This window comes from Triticum aestivum, chromosome 7B (assembly GCF_018294505.1).
Source record: "Triticum aestivum cultivar Chinese Spring chromosome 7B, IWGSC CS RefSeq v2.1, whole genome shotgun sequence".
Taxonomy (NCBI): Eukaryota; Viridiplantae; Streptophyta; class Magnoliopsida; order Poales; family Poaceae; genus Triticum; species Triticum aestivum.
Genome location: NC_057813.1, coordinates 386,161,589 through 386,180,275, shown reverse-complemented (window position 1 = coordinate 386,180,275; position 18,687 = coordinate 386,161,589). Strand labels below are relative to the sequence as shown.

Genomic DNA, 18,687 nt, shown 5'->3' with positions numbered 1-18,687 from the left:
AGATACCTATAGTATACCTTTATAGCCACCCAGTTACGTTGTGACATTTGGTACACCCAAAGCACTCTTACGGTATCCGGGAGTTACACGATCTCATGGTCTAAGGAAATGATACTTGACATTAGAAAATCTCTAGCAAACGAACTACACGATCTTGTGCTATGCTCAGGATTGGGTCTTGTCCATCACATCATTCTCCCAATGATGTGATCCCGTTATCAATGACATCCAATGTCCATGGTCAGGAAACCGTAACCATCCATTGATAAACGAGCTAGTCAACTAGAGGCTCACTAGGGACATGTTGTGGTCTATGTATTCACACATGTATTACGATTTCCGGATAACACAATTATAGCATGAACAATAGACAATTATCATAACAAGGAAATATAATAATAACCATTTTATTATTGCCTCTAGGGCATATTTCCAACAGTCTCCCACTTGCACTAGAGTCAATAATCTAGTTACATTGTGATGAATCGAACACCCATAGAGTTCTGGTGTTGATCATGTTTTGCTCGCGGAAGAGGTTTAGTCAAGGGATCTGCGACATTCAGATCTGTGTGCACTTTACAAATATCTATGTCTCCATCTTGAACATTTTCACGAATGGAGTTGAAGCGATGCTTGATGTGCCTGGTCTTCTTGTGAAACCTGGGCTCCTTGGCAAGGGCAATAGCTCCAGTGTTGTCACAGAAGAGAGTCATCGGCCCCGACGCATTGGGAATAACTCCTAGGTCGGTAATGAACTCCTTCATCCAGATTGCTTCATGTGCTGCCTCCGAGGCTGCCATGTACTCCGCTTCACATGTAGATTCCGCCATGATGCTTTGCTTGCAACTGCACCAGCTAACTGCCCCACCATTGAAAATATACACGTATCCGGTTTGTGACTTAGAGGCATCCAGATTTGTGTCGAAGCTAGCGTCGACGTAACCCTTTACGACGAGCTCTTCGTCACCTCCATAAACGAGAAACATATCCTTAGTCCTTTTCAGGTACTTCAGGATATTCTTGACCGATGTCCAGTGTTCCATGCCGGGATTACTTTGGTACCTTCCTACCAAACTTACGGCAAGGTTTACATCAGGTCTGGTACACAGCATGGCATACATAATAGACCCTATAGCCGAGGCATAGGGGATGACACTCATCTTTTCTCTATCTTCTGCCGTGGTCGGACATTGAGCCGAGCTCAATTTCACACCTTGCAACACAGGCAAGAATCCCTTCTTGGACTGATCCATATTGAACTTCTTCAATATCTTATCAAGGTATGTGCTTTGTGAAAGACCTATGAGGCGTCTCGATCTATCTCTATAGATCTTGATGCCTAATATGTAAGCAGCTTCTCCAAGGTCCTTCATTGAAAAACACTTATTCAAGTAGGCCTTAATGCTGTCCAAAAGTTCTATATCATTTCCCATCAATAGTATGTCATCCACATATAATATGAGAAATGCTACAGAGCTCCCACTCACTTTCTTGTAAACGCAGGCTTCTCCATAAGTCTGCATAAACCCAAACGCTTTGATCATTTCATTAAAGCGAATGTTCCAACTCCGAGATGCTTGCACCAGCCCATAGATGGAGCGCTGGAGCTTGCATACCTTGTTAGCATTCTTAGGATCGACAAAACCTTCGGCTGCATCATATACAATTCTTCCTTAAGAAAGCCGTTAAGGAATGTCGTTTTGACGTCCATTTGCCATATCTCATAATCGTAGAATGCGGCAATTGCTAACATGATTCGGACGGACTTAAGCTTCGCTATGGGTGAGAAGGTCTCATCGTAGTCAACCCCTTGAACTTGTCGATAACCCTTAGCGACAAGTCGAGCTTTATAGATGGTAACATTACCATCGCGTCCGTCTTCTTCTTAAAGATCCATTTATTTTCTATCGCTCGCCGATCATCGGGCAAGTCTGTCAAAGTCCATACTTTGTTTTCATACATGGATCCTATCTCGGATTGCATGGCTTCAAGCCATTTGTTGGAATCTGGGCCCGCCATCGCTTCTTCATAGTTCGAAGGTTCACCGTTGTCTAACAACATGATTTCTAGGACAGGGTTGCCATACCATTCTGGTGTGGAACGTGTCCTTGTGGACCTACAAAGTTCAGTAGCAACTTGATCCGAAGTACCTTGATCATCATCATTAACTTCCTCTCTATCCGGTGCAGGCACCACAGAAACATTTTCTTGAGCTACGCTACTTTCCGGTTCAAGAGGCAATACTTCATCAAGTTCTACTTTCCTCCCACTTACTTCTCTTGAGAGAAACTCTTTCTCCAGAAAGGACCCGTTCTTGGCAACAAAGATCTTGCCTTCGGATCTGAGGTAGAAGGTATACCCAATGGTTTCCTTAGGGTATCCTATGAAGACGCATTTTTCCGACTTGGGTTCGAGCTTTTCAGGTTGAAGTTTCTTGACATAAGCATCACATCCCCAAACTTTTAGAAATGACAACTTAGGTTTCTTCCCAAACCATAATTCATACGGTGTCGTCTCAACGGATTTAGACGGTGCCCTATTTAAAGTGAATGTAGATGTCTCTAGAGCGTATCCCCAAAATGATAGCGGTAAATCGGTGAGTGACATCATAGATCGCACCATATCCAATAGAGTGCGATTACGATGTTCGGACACACCATTACGCTGAGGTGTTCCAGGCGGCGTGAGTTGTGAAACGATTCCACATTTCCTTAAGTGCGTACAAAATTCGTGACTTAAATATTCTCCCCCATGATCTGATTGTAATAACTTTATCTTTCGGTCACGTTGATTCTCTACCTCACTCTGAAATTCCTTGAACTTTTCAAAGGTCTCAGACTTGTGTTTCATCAAGTAGACATACCCATATCTACTTAAGTCGTCAGTGAGAGTGAGAACATAACGATAGCCTCCGCGAGCCTTAACACTCATTGGACCGCACACATCAGTATGTACGATTTCCAATAAGTTGGTTGCTCGCTCCATTGTTCCGGAGAACGGAGTCTTGGTCATTTTGCCCATGAGGCATGGTTCGCATGTGCCAAATGATTCGTAATCAAGAGACTCCAAAAGTCCATCAGCATGGAGCTTCTTCATGCGTTTGACACCAATGTGACCAAGGCGGCAGTGCCACAAGTATGTGGGACTATCGTTATCAACCTTACATCTTTTGGTATTCACACTATGAATATGTGTAACATCACGTTCGAGATTCATTAAGAATAAACCATTGACCAGCGGGGCATGACCATAAAACATATCTCTCATATAAATAGAACAACCATTATTCTCGGATTTAAATGAGTAGCCATCTCGTATTAAACGAGATCCAGATACAATGTTCATGCTCAAAGCTGGCACTAAATAACAATTATTGAGGTTTAAAACTAATCCCGTAGGTAAATGTAGAGGTAGCGTGCCGACGGCGATCACATCGACCTTGGAACCATTCCCGACGCGCATCGTCACCTCGTCCTTCGCCAGTCTCCGCTTATTCCGCAGCTCCTGTTTTGAGTTACAAATATGAGCAACCGCACCGGTATCAAATACCCAGGAGCTACTACGAGTACTGGTAAGGTACACATCAATTACATGTATATCACATATACCTTTGGTGTTGCCGGCCTTCTTGTCCGCTAAGTACTTGGGGCAGTTCCGCTTCCAGTGTCCGCTTCCCTTGCAATAAAAGCACTCAGTCTCAGGTTTGGGTCCATGCTTTGGCTTCTTCCCGGCAACTGGCTTACCGGGCGCGGCAACTCCCTTGCCGTCCTTCTTGAAGTTCTTCTTACCCTTGCCTTTCTTGAAACTAGTGGTTTTATTGACCATCAACACTTGATGTTCCTTTTTGATCTCCACCTCCGCTGATTTCAGCATTGAATATACCTCAGGAATGGTTTTCACCATCCCCTGCATATTGAAGTTCATCACAAAGCTCTTGTAGCTAGGTGGGAGCGACTGGAGGATTCTGTCGACCACCGCGTCATCCGGGAGATTAACTCCCAGTTGAGATAAGCGGTTGTGCAACCCAGACATTTTGAGTATGTGCTCGCTGACAGAACCATTCTCCTCCATCTTACAACTGTAGAACTTGTCGGAGACTTCATATCTCTCGACCCGGGCATGAGCTTGGAAAACCATTTTCAGCTCTTGGAACATCTCATATGCTCCTGTGCTACTCAAAACGCTTTTGGAGCCCCGGTTCTAAGCTGTAAAGCATGCCGCACTGAACCAGGGAGTAATCATCACTACGCGACTGCCAGGCGTTCATAACGTCTTGAGTTGCTGGGAAAACGGGTGCTTCACCTAGCGGTGCATCTAGGACATATGCTTTCTTGGTAGCTATGAGGATGATCCTCAAGTTCCGGACCCAGTCCGTATAGTTGCTGCCATCGTCTTTCAGCTTGGTTTTCTCTAGGAACGCGTTGAAGTTGAGGGCAACATTAGCGTGGGCCATTTGATCTACAAGACATATTGCAAAGATTTTAGACTAAGTTCATGATAATTAAGTTCATCTAATCAAATTATATAATGAACTCCCACTCAGATAGACATCCCTCTAGTCATCTAAGTGATCCATGATCCGAGTCAACTAGGCCGTGTCCGATCATCACGTGAGACGGACTAGTCATCATCGGTGAACATCTTCATGTTGATCGTATCTTCTATACGACTCATGTTCGACCTTTCGGTCTCTTGTGTTCCGAGGCCATGTCTGTACATGCTAGGCTCGTCAAGTCAACCTAAGTGTTTTTGCATGTGTAAATCTGTCTTACACCCATTGTATGTGAACGTTAGAATCTATCACACCCGATCATCACGTGGTGCTTCGAAACACCGAACTTTCGCAACGGCGCACAGTTAGGGGGAACACTTTCTTGAAATTATTATGAGGGATCATCTTATTTACTACCGTTGTTCTAAGCAAATAAGATGCAAAAACATGATAAACATCACATGCAATCAAATAGTGACATGATATGGCCAATATCATTTTGCTCCTTTTGATCTCCATCTTCGGGGCGCCATGATCATCATCGTCACCGGCATGACACCATGATCTCCATCATCATGATCTCCATCATCATGATCTCCATCATCGTGTCTTCATGAAGTTGTCACGCCAACGATTACTTCTACTACTATGGCTAACGGTTTAGCAATAAAGTAAAGTACTTATATGGCGTTATTCAATGACACGCAGGTCATACAATAATTAAGACACCTCATATGGCTCCTGCCGGTTGTCATACTCATCGACATGCAAGTCGTGATTCCTATTACAAGAACATGATCAATCTCATACATCACATATATATCATTCATCACATCCTTTTGGCCATATCACATCACAAGACATATGCTGCAAAAACAAGTTAGACGTCCTCTAATTGTTGTTGCATGTTTTTACGTGGCTGCAAAAGGGTTCTAGCAAGAACGTTTCTTACCTACGTCAAAACCACAACATGATATGCCAATTTCTATTTACCCTTCATAAGGACCCTTTTCATCGAATCCGATCCGACTAAAGTGGGAGAGACAGACACCCGCTAGCCACCTTATGCAACTAGTGCATGTCAGTCGGTGGAACCTGTCTCACATAAGCGTACGTGTAAGGTCGGTCCGGGCCGCTTCATCCCACGATGCTGCCGAAACAATATAATACTAGTAGTGGCAAGTAAATTGACAACATCTACGCCCACAACAAAATTGTGTTCCACTCGTGCATAGAAACTACGCATAACCTAGCTCATGATGCCACTGTTGGGGAACATTGCAGAAAATAAAAAAATTCTACGCTTCACCAAGATCAATCTATGGAGTCATCTAGCAACGAGAGAGAGGAGTGCGTCTACATACCCTTGTAGATCGCGAGCGAAAGCGTTCAAGAGAACGGGGTTGATGGAGTCGTACTCGTCGTGATCCAAATCACCGATGATCCTAGCGCCGAACAAACGGCACCTCCGCGTTCAACACACGTACAGTTGGGAGAGATGTCTCCTCCTTCTTGATCCAGCAAATGGGAGGAGAGGTTGATGGAGATCCAGCAGCACGACGGCGTGGTGGTGGAAGCAGTGGGGATCTCAGCAGGGCTTCGCCAAGCTCAGCGAGAGGGAGAGGTGTTACGGGGGGAGGGAGGCGCCAGGGGCTTGGGTGTGCAGCCCTCCCTTCCCCCCTCTTTATATAGGGGCCCTGGGGGCGCCGGCCCCTAGAGATCCAATCTCAAGGGGGGGCGGCCAAAGGGGAGGACTTGCCCCCCAAGTCAGGTGGAGCGCCCCCCACCCCCAGGGTTTCCAACCCTAGGCGCAGGGGGAGGCCCAAGGGGGGTGCACTAGCCCACTAGGGGCTGGTTCCCTTCCCACTTCAGCCCCTGGGGCCCTCCGGGATAGGTGGCCCCACCCGGTGGACCCCCGGGACCCTTCCGGTGGTCCCGGTACAATACCGGTGACCCCCGAAACTTTCCCTGTGGCCGAAACTGGACTTCCTATATACAAATCTTTACCTACGGACCACTCCGGAACTCCTCGTGATGTTCGGGATCTCATCCGGGACTCCGAACAACTTTCGGGTTACCGCATACTAATATCTCTACAACCCTAGCGTCACCGAACCTTAAGTGTGTAGACCCTACGGGTTCGGGAATCACGCAGACATGACCGAGACAGTTCTTCGGCCAATAACCAACAGCGGGATCTAGATACCCATGTTGGCTCCCACATGTTCCACGATGATCTCATCGAATGAACCACGATGTCAAGGATTCAAGTAATCCCATATGCAATTCCCTTTGTCAATCGGTACGTTACTTGCCCGAGATTCGATTGTCGGTATCCCAATACCTCGTTCAATCTCGTTACCAGCAAGTCACTTTACTCGTACCGTAATGCATGATCCCGTGACCAACCACTTGGTCACATTGAGCTCATTACGATGATGCATTGCCGAGTGGGCCCAGAGATACCTCTCTGTCATACGGAGTGACAAATCCCAGTCTCGATTTGTGTCAACCCAACAGACACTTTCGGAGATACCTGTAGTATACCTTTATAGCGACCCAGTTACGTTGTGACGTTTGGTACACCCAAAGCACTCTTACGGTATCCGGGAGTTACATGATCTCATGGTCTAAGGAAATGATACTTGACATTAGAAAAGCTCTAGCAAACGAACTACACGATCTTGTGCTATGCTCAGGATTGGGTCTTGTCCATCACATCATTCTCCCAATGATGTGATCCCGTTATCAATGACATCCAATGTCCATGGTCAGGAAACCATAACATCCATTGATAAACGAGCTAGTCAACTAGAGGCTCACTAGGGACATGTTGTGGTCTATGTATTCACACATGTATTACGATTTCCGGATAACACAATTATAGCATGAACAATAGACAATTATCATGAACAAGGAAATATAATAATAACCATTTTATTATTGCCTCTAGGGCATATTTCCAACAGTATTAATATCACAAGACTCTGCACTAGTGGCGGGAGGAGCAACCGAAGTGCTAATAAAATCATTGTTGTTGGTATTTGAGAAATCACACAACTTGGTGTTCTCTTGAGTCATGATGACTTCACAACAAGATTGCACTAAAAACAGATCTAACAAGAAAACAACGAACGAAAAGGAGGGCGAATAAAATGGCAAATTTTTGTGAAGTGTGGGAGAGGAAAACGAGAGGCAAATGGAAATAATGTAAATTGAGAAGAAATGAGATTTGTGATTAGGAACTTGGTTGATGTTGAAGATCCTCCCCGGCAACAACGCTAGAAATTCCTTTTGATGTCTGCTAGAACTACGTCGGTATTTCCCCAAAGAGGAAGGGATGATGCAGTATAGAGACGGTAGGTATTTCCCTCATTGAAGAGACCAGGGTTATCGAACCAGTAGGAGAACCTCCTAGCACCATGTAAACAGCACCTGCACACAAATAACAAATACTCGCAACTGAACGTGTTAAAGGGGTTGTCAGTCTCTTTCGGGTACGGCGCCTCAAGTAGGCAAGATAACGTGAGATAGTTGTGGTAGATAGGATAAATAGATCGCGGAATAAATAAATGCAGCAAGGTATTTATGTATTTTTGGTTTAATAAATCTGGAAATAAAAAGCAAATAAAAATAGATCGCAAAGGAACATATGATGAGAAGAGACCCGGGTGCCGTAGGTTTCACTAGTGACTTCTCTCGAGAAAAATAGCAAACGGTGGGTAAACGAATTACTGTTGGGCAATTGATAGAACTTCAAATACTCATGACGATATCCAGGCAATGGTCATTATATAGGCATCACGTCCAAGATTAGTAGACCGACTCCTGTCTGCATCTACTACTATTACTCCACACGTCGACTGCCATCCAGCATGCATCTAGTGTATTAAGTTCATGGAAAAATGGAGTAATGCAATAAGAACGACATGATGTAGATAAGATCTATTTATGTAGAAATAGACCCCATCTTATTATCCTTAATAGCAACAATACATAGTGTCGTTTCCCCTTCTATCACTGTGATCAAGCACCGTAATATCGAACACATCACAAAGCACCTCTTCCCATTGCAAGATAAATAGATAAAGTTGGCCAAACAAAACCCAAATATCGGAGAAGAAATATGAGGCTGTAATAAATCATGTATATAAGAGATCAAAGAAGAGTCAAATAACTTTCATGGATAAAAACATAGATCTGATCATAAATTCAAAGTTCATCGGATCCGAACAAACACACCGCAAAAAGACTTACATCATATGGATCTCCAAGAGACCATTGTATTGATAATCAAGAGAGAGAGAGAGAGAGAGAGAGAGAGAGGAAGGCATCTAGCTACTAACTTCGGACCCGTATGTCTACAAAGAACTACTCACGCATCATCAGAGAGGCACCAATGGACATGATGAACCCCTCCGAGATGGTGTCTAGATTGGATCTGGTGGTTCTGGACTCTGCGGTGGCTGGAATTGATTTTCGTCGACTCCCCTAGGGTTTCTGGAATATTGGGGTTTTTAGATACATTATAACTGAGCATCTTTCCTCCCCTCTCAGGCTATTAGCATTTCTAGCCGTCCGATCAGCACTTTTAAGCGTTTTTAGTCGTCTGATTAAGGGTGAACCCCACGTACACTCGGTTCGCTCGCTACGAACAAGCGCTACCGTGACGGGCCGCTGCTCTCGCGACAATTTCGGGCATCCGCTGTTAAATTGGGCCTAATGGGTCTGAGTTGTCTTTGTACGTGCATCCAAAAAGCTGGACTCTCCACGGTCCACCCCTTGTTCTGTTCGCAAGGTCGCAACCCTAGCATGGCGGCGGACGATGGGAGCTCCTGTTCGGCGTTGTAGGCGCCCGAATGTGAAAGTGGTGCCTACAGCGCGCTCTCTGTGGCCCGTTTCTACGGTCGGCCCAGGAGCAGTTTCGTTCCCGAAAAAAACACCATAAAAATTGGCAGAACGGGGTATCGATCCCACGCCGCACTTGCTTGTAATTGCTTAGCTTAACCATAGCAGCTTAGAGCGCTAGCGATCAAAAATCAACGCGAACTGCTTTAGACCTAATGCACCCGTGCTATTTATTACTCAGCCATTACTATACCATTGAGATTTTTTAGTTATTTGGAAATTATATGGAAAATATCAATTATTCTAATAAAAACAGTTTGTTAAATTTTGAAAACAATTCACGAATTACAAAAAAGTCCATCGAAAATGAAAAAAAGTTCATGGGATTTGATAAAAGTTCACTGATTTTGAAAAAGTTCATCGGATTTGAAAAAAGATCACCGTTTTTTAAAACAATGGTCATCAATTTTTGAAAATAAAATCACCGAATTTGGAAAAAAAAACATTGAATTTGAAAAAAGTTCATCCATTTAGGAAAAATGTTCGTCCAATTTGGAAAAAGTTCATCGGTATTGTAAAAAAGTTCGTCCATATGGGAAAAAAGTTCACAGGTTTTGAAAAAAAGTTCTTTGATGTTTAAAAAAAATCTCAATTTTGAACAAAAAATTTATCAAAGTTGAAAAAAAATCACCGATTTTGAAAAAAGTTCACCTAATTTGAATTAGTTTGTGCATAAATAGTAAAGAGAAAAGGAAAAAAATATGAAAGGAAAGAAACAGAAAAAAACAATACAAAAAACCGGTCCAGAAAAAACGCATAACAGGAAAGAAAAAAAAACACCACCTGGCAAAGTATAGAAGACGCAAAGGAAGGTTGCCATGACTTGTTTTCTTTCCCTGTTGGCTGATGCGTATGCAACTTGCACTACAGGTCGCGGGTTCAAATCTCGCCAGCACCCATTTTTTTGCGCATTAAACCAGAATAAAAACATGTGAGATGAGCCGGCCCAGTGCGGGAGCGCTGCAAGCGCCTGTTAGCAAAAATGCACTATAACTGGCGCCTGCAGCGCCAAATAGGGTTTGCCGCGGACGATGGGACGATGCACTACTCCCGTGGCAACGGCGTTGGGCTCCGACGACATAAGGACCTCCTTCATGTCCGACCTCTCATGCCAAGACTATGGCACTCCCACCATTGGTGCCGCTGACCAAAACATCGAGCGACCTCCGAGCGAGATAGAGCTGGATCGGTCAGCCTATTATTGCAGAGGAAGGAGGTAATATCACCGGTAGTCATAGAACTTGCGTTGCATGTTTAGTTTGGTGCTAAAACTTCGAAAATACGGTTTTGTGGTCACCTAACTTGACTCAAGCGTGCAGATACGGTCATAGTACGCGTATACAGATATATCAATGTGTATGGCCCCACTCGTCAGTGACGAACGGCACTAGGCGCGACGTATTTTACACAGGACACCCTGAATTTTTTTTATTTGTGAAAGAAGTGAATTGTTTAGGCTTTGAGCCCTTATCTTTTTGCATTGGTGATGGATGAGGTCACAAGGGGTATACAAGGAGATATTCCATGGTGTATGCTCTTTGCGGATGATGTGGTGCTAGTTGACGATAGTCGGACGGGGGTAAATAGGAAGTTAGAGTTATGGAGACAAACCTTGGAATCGAAAGGGTTTAGGCTTAGTAGAACTAAAACCGAGTACATGATATGCGGTTTCAGTACTGCTAGCTGTGAGGAGGAGAAGGTTAGCCTTGATGGCCAGGTGGTACCTCGGAAGGACACCTTTCGGTATTTGGGGTCAATGTTGCAGTAGGATGGGGGTATTGATGAAGATGTGAACCATCGAATCAAAGCCGGATGGATGAAGTGGCGCCAAGCTTCTGTCATTCTCTGTGACAAGAGAGTGCCACAAAAGCTAAAAGGCAAGTTCTACAGGACGGCGGTTCGACCCGCAATGTTGTATGGCGCGGAGTGTTGGCCGACTAAAAGGCGACATGTTCAACAGTTAGGTGTGGCGGAGATGCGTATGTTGAGATGGATGTGTGGCCACACGAGGAAGGATCGAGTCCGGAATGATGATATACGAGATAGAGTTAGGGTAGCACCAATTGAGGAGAAGCTTGTCCGACATCGTTTGAGATGGTTTGGGCATATTCAGCGCAGGCCTCCAGAAGCTCCAGTGCATAGCGGACGGTTAAAGCGTGCGGAGAATGTCAAGAGAGGGCGGGGTCGACCGATTTTGACATGGGAAGAGTCCGTTAAGAGAGACCTGGGGTGCATGGAAGCTTGCTATCCATGTGCCAGAGCCATGAGTTGGTTGCGAGATCTTATGGGTTTCACCTCTAGCCTATCCCAACTTGCTTGGGACTAAAGGCTTTGTTGTTGTTGTTGTTGTTATTGTTGAAAGAAGTGAACCGCAACGATGTATTTTTATAGAAAACACCTTAACTTTTTTTATTTATAGAAAACAGGCCCGCAATAAGTCAATACTGCACATATATGCGAACATTAAAACTTCTTGTATTTACAGAAAACAGGACCACAATACTACACATATATGCGAACATTAAAACTTCTTTTATTTACAGAAAACAGGACCACAATACTGCACATATATGCGAACTTTAACAACAAAAATGGCATGCCAGGACTCGAACAGACGAGCAACTATTTTTTAACCCGAGAATGCAAATGCAAAAATTTAACACCGAAAAGAATCTACTAGGACTTGAACCTACAACCAACTTTTTAAATCAATACCATCTAGACACTACAACCGGTCAGATCTGGATGTCTAAAATGGATCAGGAACTTATATATATTAAACGAGGATGCATGTGAAGTTTAAATAGGCTATGGAGACTGCGGCCCATTTTATCTGAGGTATTTAAAAATATATATAAACATGTGTACTATATAAATGTGCGTATTGCATATTTGGTTTTCAGAAATATTATTTTAATTATACAAACATTTCAATAATTATATATACACACATTTTGTATAGTTCAATGTTTGTATAATTAAAAATATTAATAATTTAAAATTTGAACTGTTAAAAGAATATTCAGTCGTGGCTAATATGTAAGTTATATAACTTTGTTGAATATAAGTCATGAATAAAAAATTTACACAAGTGAATAGTCATAAATATTTAGTAAATGTTTGTGTTCATCATATTTTATAATTTAAATATAAGCCTCAAGTGTATTCTTTTGAATTTTTAAAAAATATTTATCTAATAAATATTATCAATGTCCATATTAACTAAATATAAGCCGCAAGTGTATATTTAAATGTTTTTATCTACTAATCATTATTTGTATATATAATATTTTTTAACACACAAATATGTGAATGTACCTTTATTACTTAAAAATTATCTTTTAAAAAATAGTGCGCGCAAAATGGGCCGTAGTACCCGCAGCTCAATTAAGCTCCACATGAGTCCCCGTGAAGTACATATATGTTGATTATCCATATTAGACAAAATACATATATGTACAGTATCATGGTCCTGTTTTTCTTTAAAAAATAATTTGAGGGTGTTTTGTGCAAAAGAAATATGTCGTTGTGGTTGATCGTTTTGGAAAATAATTATTTTCAGAGTGTTCTGCGTAAAAAATACATCGCGCCCAGCGCCATCAGTCACTGACAAGTGGGGCCATACACATGTATACGCCCGCATATGCGTAGTGTGACCGTATCTGCACGCTTGAGTTAAGTTATGTGACCAGAAAACCGTATTTTCAAAGTTCTAGCACCAAACTGAACGTGCGGCGCAAGTTCAATGACTTCGAGTGATATTACCTCCAGAGGAAGGTCAACGAACCGATTCGAGACAGAGAACAGAGGTAATGGTTCGATCCAGCAAACACGGGCAAAGTGGGGCCGGTCGGGTGATGCGCTCAGCGAGGCGATGGGAAACTGCCTAATCATACGGGTAAAGTGCAGTTGATGCAGCAGGGAGTGATGGAAAGCATCAAATACCATTGTTGAGTAGAAATTTATTTTCATATGCGCCGGCGTGGAAACTGAAGCATCAGTTCTCAGTACCCATTCATGGCAGCTAATGCGCACCTCCCGCCATCTCTTGATATACGTTGCATCTAATTCGCTTCCGATGATACGGGTGTGCGCATCCCTCCCAACCTCTCACATCCCCTCCCCCCGCCTATCTACCCATCAACCTTTGAAGATACTAGATGACCTGTCGCGCCAATTGGTGCGAAAACGAATTTGAAACAAGAACTAAAAGAGATTGCTTTGCTTTTTTTGTAGCATACGATGTTGGTATATACTTGAAGTGTTGTGGATCAGTATAGAAGTCAGGGGACTACATATCAACTCTTATCTTGCTCTTAAAACAAAACAAAAAACATATCATTTCCTCTCTTCATAGCATTCTCCTCTTCTCCTCGGGTGCTCTGTTTGGCGTGCGACGAATCCTGCACCACCTCCGCCAAAGCCAAGGGAAGTGTTATTTACATAGCAGGAAAAATGTATGATACAGTTATATAGACATCTCTAGGAAAATAATGAATTGCACATGTAGATGGAGACTAAAACGAAGAAGGCATTAAGAATCAAGACGAAGGTCTGGTCATAGTTAAGTTTCAGTTAAAATATCAAATGAAGTACCATCCATGACATAGTTAAGTTTCAGTTAAAATATCACGTAAGAACTTTTCAATTGAACTTAAAAGAACATACCGAGACTCAACCATTTGACACCCACTGAGAAGGTTCTCATATGGATGGACCCACGAGACAAACTTACGACGGGTTAGACAAAAAACAGGAAACATTTTCATGTCAAAGGTATTTCAGAATTAACGGGAAGAAAACACAGAAAAATTACTGCCCCTCATCTTGTCATAATTACAACTATTCTACTATCATCAAATGGTGGACAGCCAGCCCTCCCACACATATATGAATGACTAAAAAAAGAGGCCCTGTCAGAAGCAAGGGCATTATCACATACCATTGTTTCCTATCTGAATTACAAAACATAAATTTTTAACTAAATGTAATAATGTATTACAGGATAACCAAATCAACTTGTATGCATGAAAAATAATTAAGCGTATCCAATCATTTGCGGCAACAAGACCAGCTTATATTATTCAAAGGAAAGTCAACATATAATAATACGGATTTCAGCAAGGACTGCGCTAAATTTATTAACTTGTGTTTCAAATTTATATTCACTTGTTAATCATGTAAACAAGTAAAAACACCTTGAGCAACAGGCATATCAATAAGGTTGGAAGGGGAAAAAATACACAACAAACTGCTTGGCGATGCATATCCTTTATTTATTAAGATCCTATTTTGCAGGAGCAACTGAGACTTAATAGCACACTTTCAGCACCAAGGAAGTCGCATATTCTACATAAGATCCCTCCTCTTCGTTCCTACAAAATGTATGAAAAGAAAAAATATCATGAAAGAGAATAGAGGGCAGGTAGAATGTTGTCATATTAAAAAAAATATGTTCTCACAAAAATCATGTCGACTTTATCACTACTGTATGTGCAGGTAAGGAAGTAACTTGAGTTGTGACCTATGAGCAAGTACACATCTCAATAGCAGGTGAAAAGAAGTCAATCTTTGAAGATTCTTACCACATGTATCTCGGCTAGATGTCTTTGCTTTGAGCAAATCTTTCAGTCCTTTCATTGTCGTCACAACTTCTTCAGCTTTTCACTGTAAAACCTACATGCAGCAGGGTAGCATAACTAAGAAACGAGAAAACTAACAATTTTCTGTTTCTGATTCAAAGACGGAAGTTTATGCATCTCAAAATTATTTCCATTTGCATCCCTTCTACAGCCATACGGTCGCCGGAGCGCAGCCCCTACCATCAACAAACTCCGGTTGGACCAGCCCGCAAAAGCCCATGCGCTAGGATTACAGCCATGACAACTAAAGACCACAATGATCATCACTTCTAAATACTTGACATGGTGTGAGAATTTAGGAGCGGATAGCACGCAGGCATGAACCACAGTTGTATAGATGACTGACAGGGTGGTCAGGGACGACAGACTTGCCAACGGCTAGGAGCAACAACCAGTTAATTGTCAGAGATAAGAAAATAGTTAATTTTTGAAGAAAATTATGAAAAAATTACAGTGTCATGCACAGCCAGCAAAAAAAAGCCAACTATTCATGAAAGATTTATCCTACGCTAAACTAAAAGCTAGTTAGAACTATAAACATGCAAGCTCTCACATTACTTCGAATTGCTAACCTCAAATATGAGATCTTGAAGAATGAATGCCGTATGGTGCTGACTGCCAATATGGTAAATACATGTATTTGTTAAGGTACCTATAAACTAAAGGCAAGAAAACTGACAATTTTGAGATCAGGGAACCCATTCTGAGTAGGCCTTGTACCAAATCAAATGAAAAAACGAAAGTTATGCAGGGGAATGGATCTGGGGTTGCCGGATTCGCCACCCATCATCTGCAGGTTACAGAGAGTACCAAGAACCTGTGTGAGGGTGTGGCAGTTCCGTAAAGAAATATAAGAGCGTTTAGATCACTAAAGTAGCGATCTAAACACTCTTATATTTCTTTACAAAGGGAGTAATAAACATTCTGGAAACGTAAAAGCTGCCGGTATCTTGTTTCCATATATACCAAGACAGGAGCATATTATCATGTGTCACTTCAGAACACTAAGAGAGCATCAGGACACGATTTTAACTTGTAAACCATGCCAGATACAATCTAAGTGTTTACATGCCAAAGACCATAAAAACCAATAACAGTGGGGTGGCCTACTTGGACTATACTGAAACTTACTCATCTTCTTTTGCTAGTGATAAAGGGTTGGGGTCAGACGATACAGTGACCTATATAGCCAAAATAAGTATCCCCAAATGGCTTGTTCAGGAAATGTGCAGAATATTGTTTTTTATTTTTATCCAGTACTTCAGTACATGGTTTCCAAACCTCTGGCCTGATCAATTATTTTTCTTATTAGAAAAAATACATAAATGAAAATTTATTTCCCTATTAACAGATTAGAAGATAAACAAATCACATGTTAGTGATCACAAGGTAATGCCTAAAGATGTGCACTACAGTAACAAAGAAAAGCAAGATACACAGCCCATCACAGTTACATAAAACAAAATTTAACAGGATAGATCATATCTGCAGCATACCATTGGCAAGAAATTACTTGAGGACGCATGCCATTGCTAACTCTCTTCTAGGCCATTTTCACGTCCTTGCAGCCCCAATTCCCACACCATTACCTCATCTCAGTGCCAGTTGGAGTACCAGTTGACATGACCATAAAAACCTACGTCAACATCAACCAGAGGAATCATTTTTTAACGAAAGGAAAAGAAGCACAAAGTGATCATCACCACCTTGGCCTTTGGGGAACCAATTTAACATTATTGTCTTTCATTGACATGTTTGAATCAACAACTAACTTGAAATAGAGTAAGGATACGACACATGATAGAAGTGGCTACAGATGGTCAAATACTTCAGATTCTGACAACAAGGAAGAATAGCCAACCTGCATCTTAACAAAATTTGCAAAAACAAACATGGATGGGAGAAACAGATGATTCACCCCTTTCTTTTTAGTCAGGCTCTTCCACAAGATTATTTCTCTTCGTTTCTATTGCAGATCTAAAATTCCACGAGATTATTTCTTTTCTTTTTATATCTCAGATCTGAAAAAACACAAATTGAGAAATCAAAATTACAGAATCAAAGAACTGAGATAATACCTGGGGAAGGAGGAGGGGAGCAACCTAGATTGGGGATGGTGGCGATGTACGACGAGCTCCTCCACTCCACCATGACGCGAGCTTCACCTGGAACTCCTGCTACTCTGACCCCACCCCGCACCAGCATCCTCCTATGCTCCTCCATGCCCACCACGAAGACCATGTTGCCCCTGCTCTCCCATGGTGGCGTCCCTCCTCTACTTCCTTATCTCTCCCCTTCTCATGTTCTCTCTCTCTCTCTCTCTCTCTCTCTCTCTCTCTCTCTCCTGCAGATCAAATCGAGCGCCGCCGCCGCCGGAGAGACTCGGCTCCGTTGGAGACAGGGAGGGGGAGGAGAGAGCGGAGGGGCACGGGGGCCGAGGACGTGCACGTCGAGCACGGGGCAGCTCGCGCAACGCTCCCTTGCGGCTGGGGAGAGGAGAGGAGGCGGCTAGGGGAGATGAGAGGAGGCGGCTAGGGTTCTGCAGGTGAGGGAGGAGGAAGCGAGCGAGGGGAAAGGAAGAGGAGAGCGCTCGGGACTTGTCCTCGCCGAAACGCTACAGAGGGGGAGGAGAGAGCGGAGGGGCACGGGGGCCGAGGACGTGCACGTCGAGCACGGGGCAGCTCGCGCAACGCTCCCTTGCGGCTGGGGAGAGGAGAGGAGGCGGCTAGGGGAGATGAGAGGAGGCGGCTAGGGTTCTGCAGGTGAGGGAGGAGGAAGCGAGCGAGGGGAAAGGAAGAGGAGAGCGCTCGGGACTTGTCCTCGCCGAAACGCTACAGAGGGGGAGGAGAGAGCGGAGGGGCACGGGGGCCGAGGACGTGCACGTCGAGCACGGGGCAGCTCGCGCAACGCTCCTTTGCGGCTGAGGAGAGGAGAGGAGGCGGCTAGGGGAGATGAGAGGAGGCGGCTAGGGTTCTGCAGGTGAGGGAGGAGGAAGCGAGCGAGGGGAAAGGAAGAGGAGAGCGCTCGGGACTTGTGTATTTTATTGAAAACAGCAATTAAACCAAAAGGCAAAAAGATACAAGTTGGGTTGCCTCCCAACGAGCGCTATCGTTTTACGCCCCTAGCTAGGCCTAACGCGTAGGATCTAAGTTTTGTCATCCTTAGTTCTAGATCCATAAGATGCCCTCATGATTGATTTATATGGTGGCCTAATTCTTGTTCTAGGGAAGTGTTCCATACCCTTCCTTAGTGGAAATTGAAATTTAATATTGCCTTCTTTCATATCAATCACGGCATCGATAGTACATAAAAACGATCTACGAAGTATAATTGGACAAGACATATTGCAATCAATATCAAGAACAATAAAATCTATGGGCACATAATTCCTATTTGCAAGAATAAGAAGATCATTAATTCTTCCCATAGGCTTTTTAATAGTAGAATCTGCCAAGTGCAAATTTAAAGAGCATTCTTCAATATCAATAAGACCAAGCACATCACATAAAGATTTTGGAATTGTAGAAACACTAGCACCCAAGTCATATAAAGCAAAACACTCATAATTTTTAATCCTGAATTTGATAGTAGGTTCCCATTCATCATGTAATTTTCTAGGAATCGAAACTTCTAATTCCAACTTTT

The 18,687-nt window shown here is 43.0% G+C and overlaps 1 long non-coding RNA gene across 1 annotated transcript; it reads right to left on the bottom strand.

Moving 5' to 3' along the window:
* Nucleotides 1-14,503: 14,503 nt before the first annotated feature.
* Nucleotides 14,504-17,968, bottom strand: LOC123162280 (uncharacterized). The gene is made up of 4 exons (XR_006481168.1): nt 17,145-17,968; nt 16,539-17,063; nt 14,986-15,076; nt 14,504-14,775 (listed from the first exon to the last, which is right to left on the bottom strand). It is a non-coding gene; the product is annotated as an uncharacterized lncRNA (long non-coding RNA).
* Between the last annotated feature and the right edge of the window lie 719 nt (nt 17,969-18,687).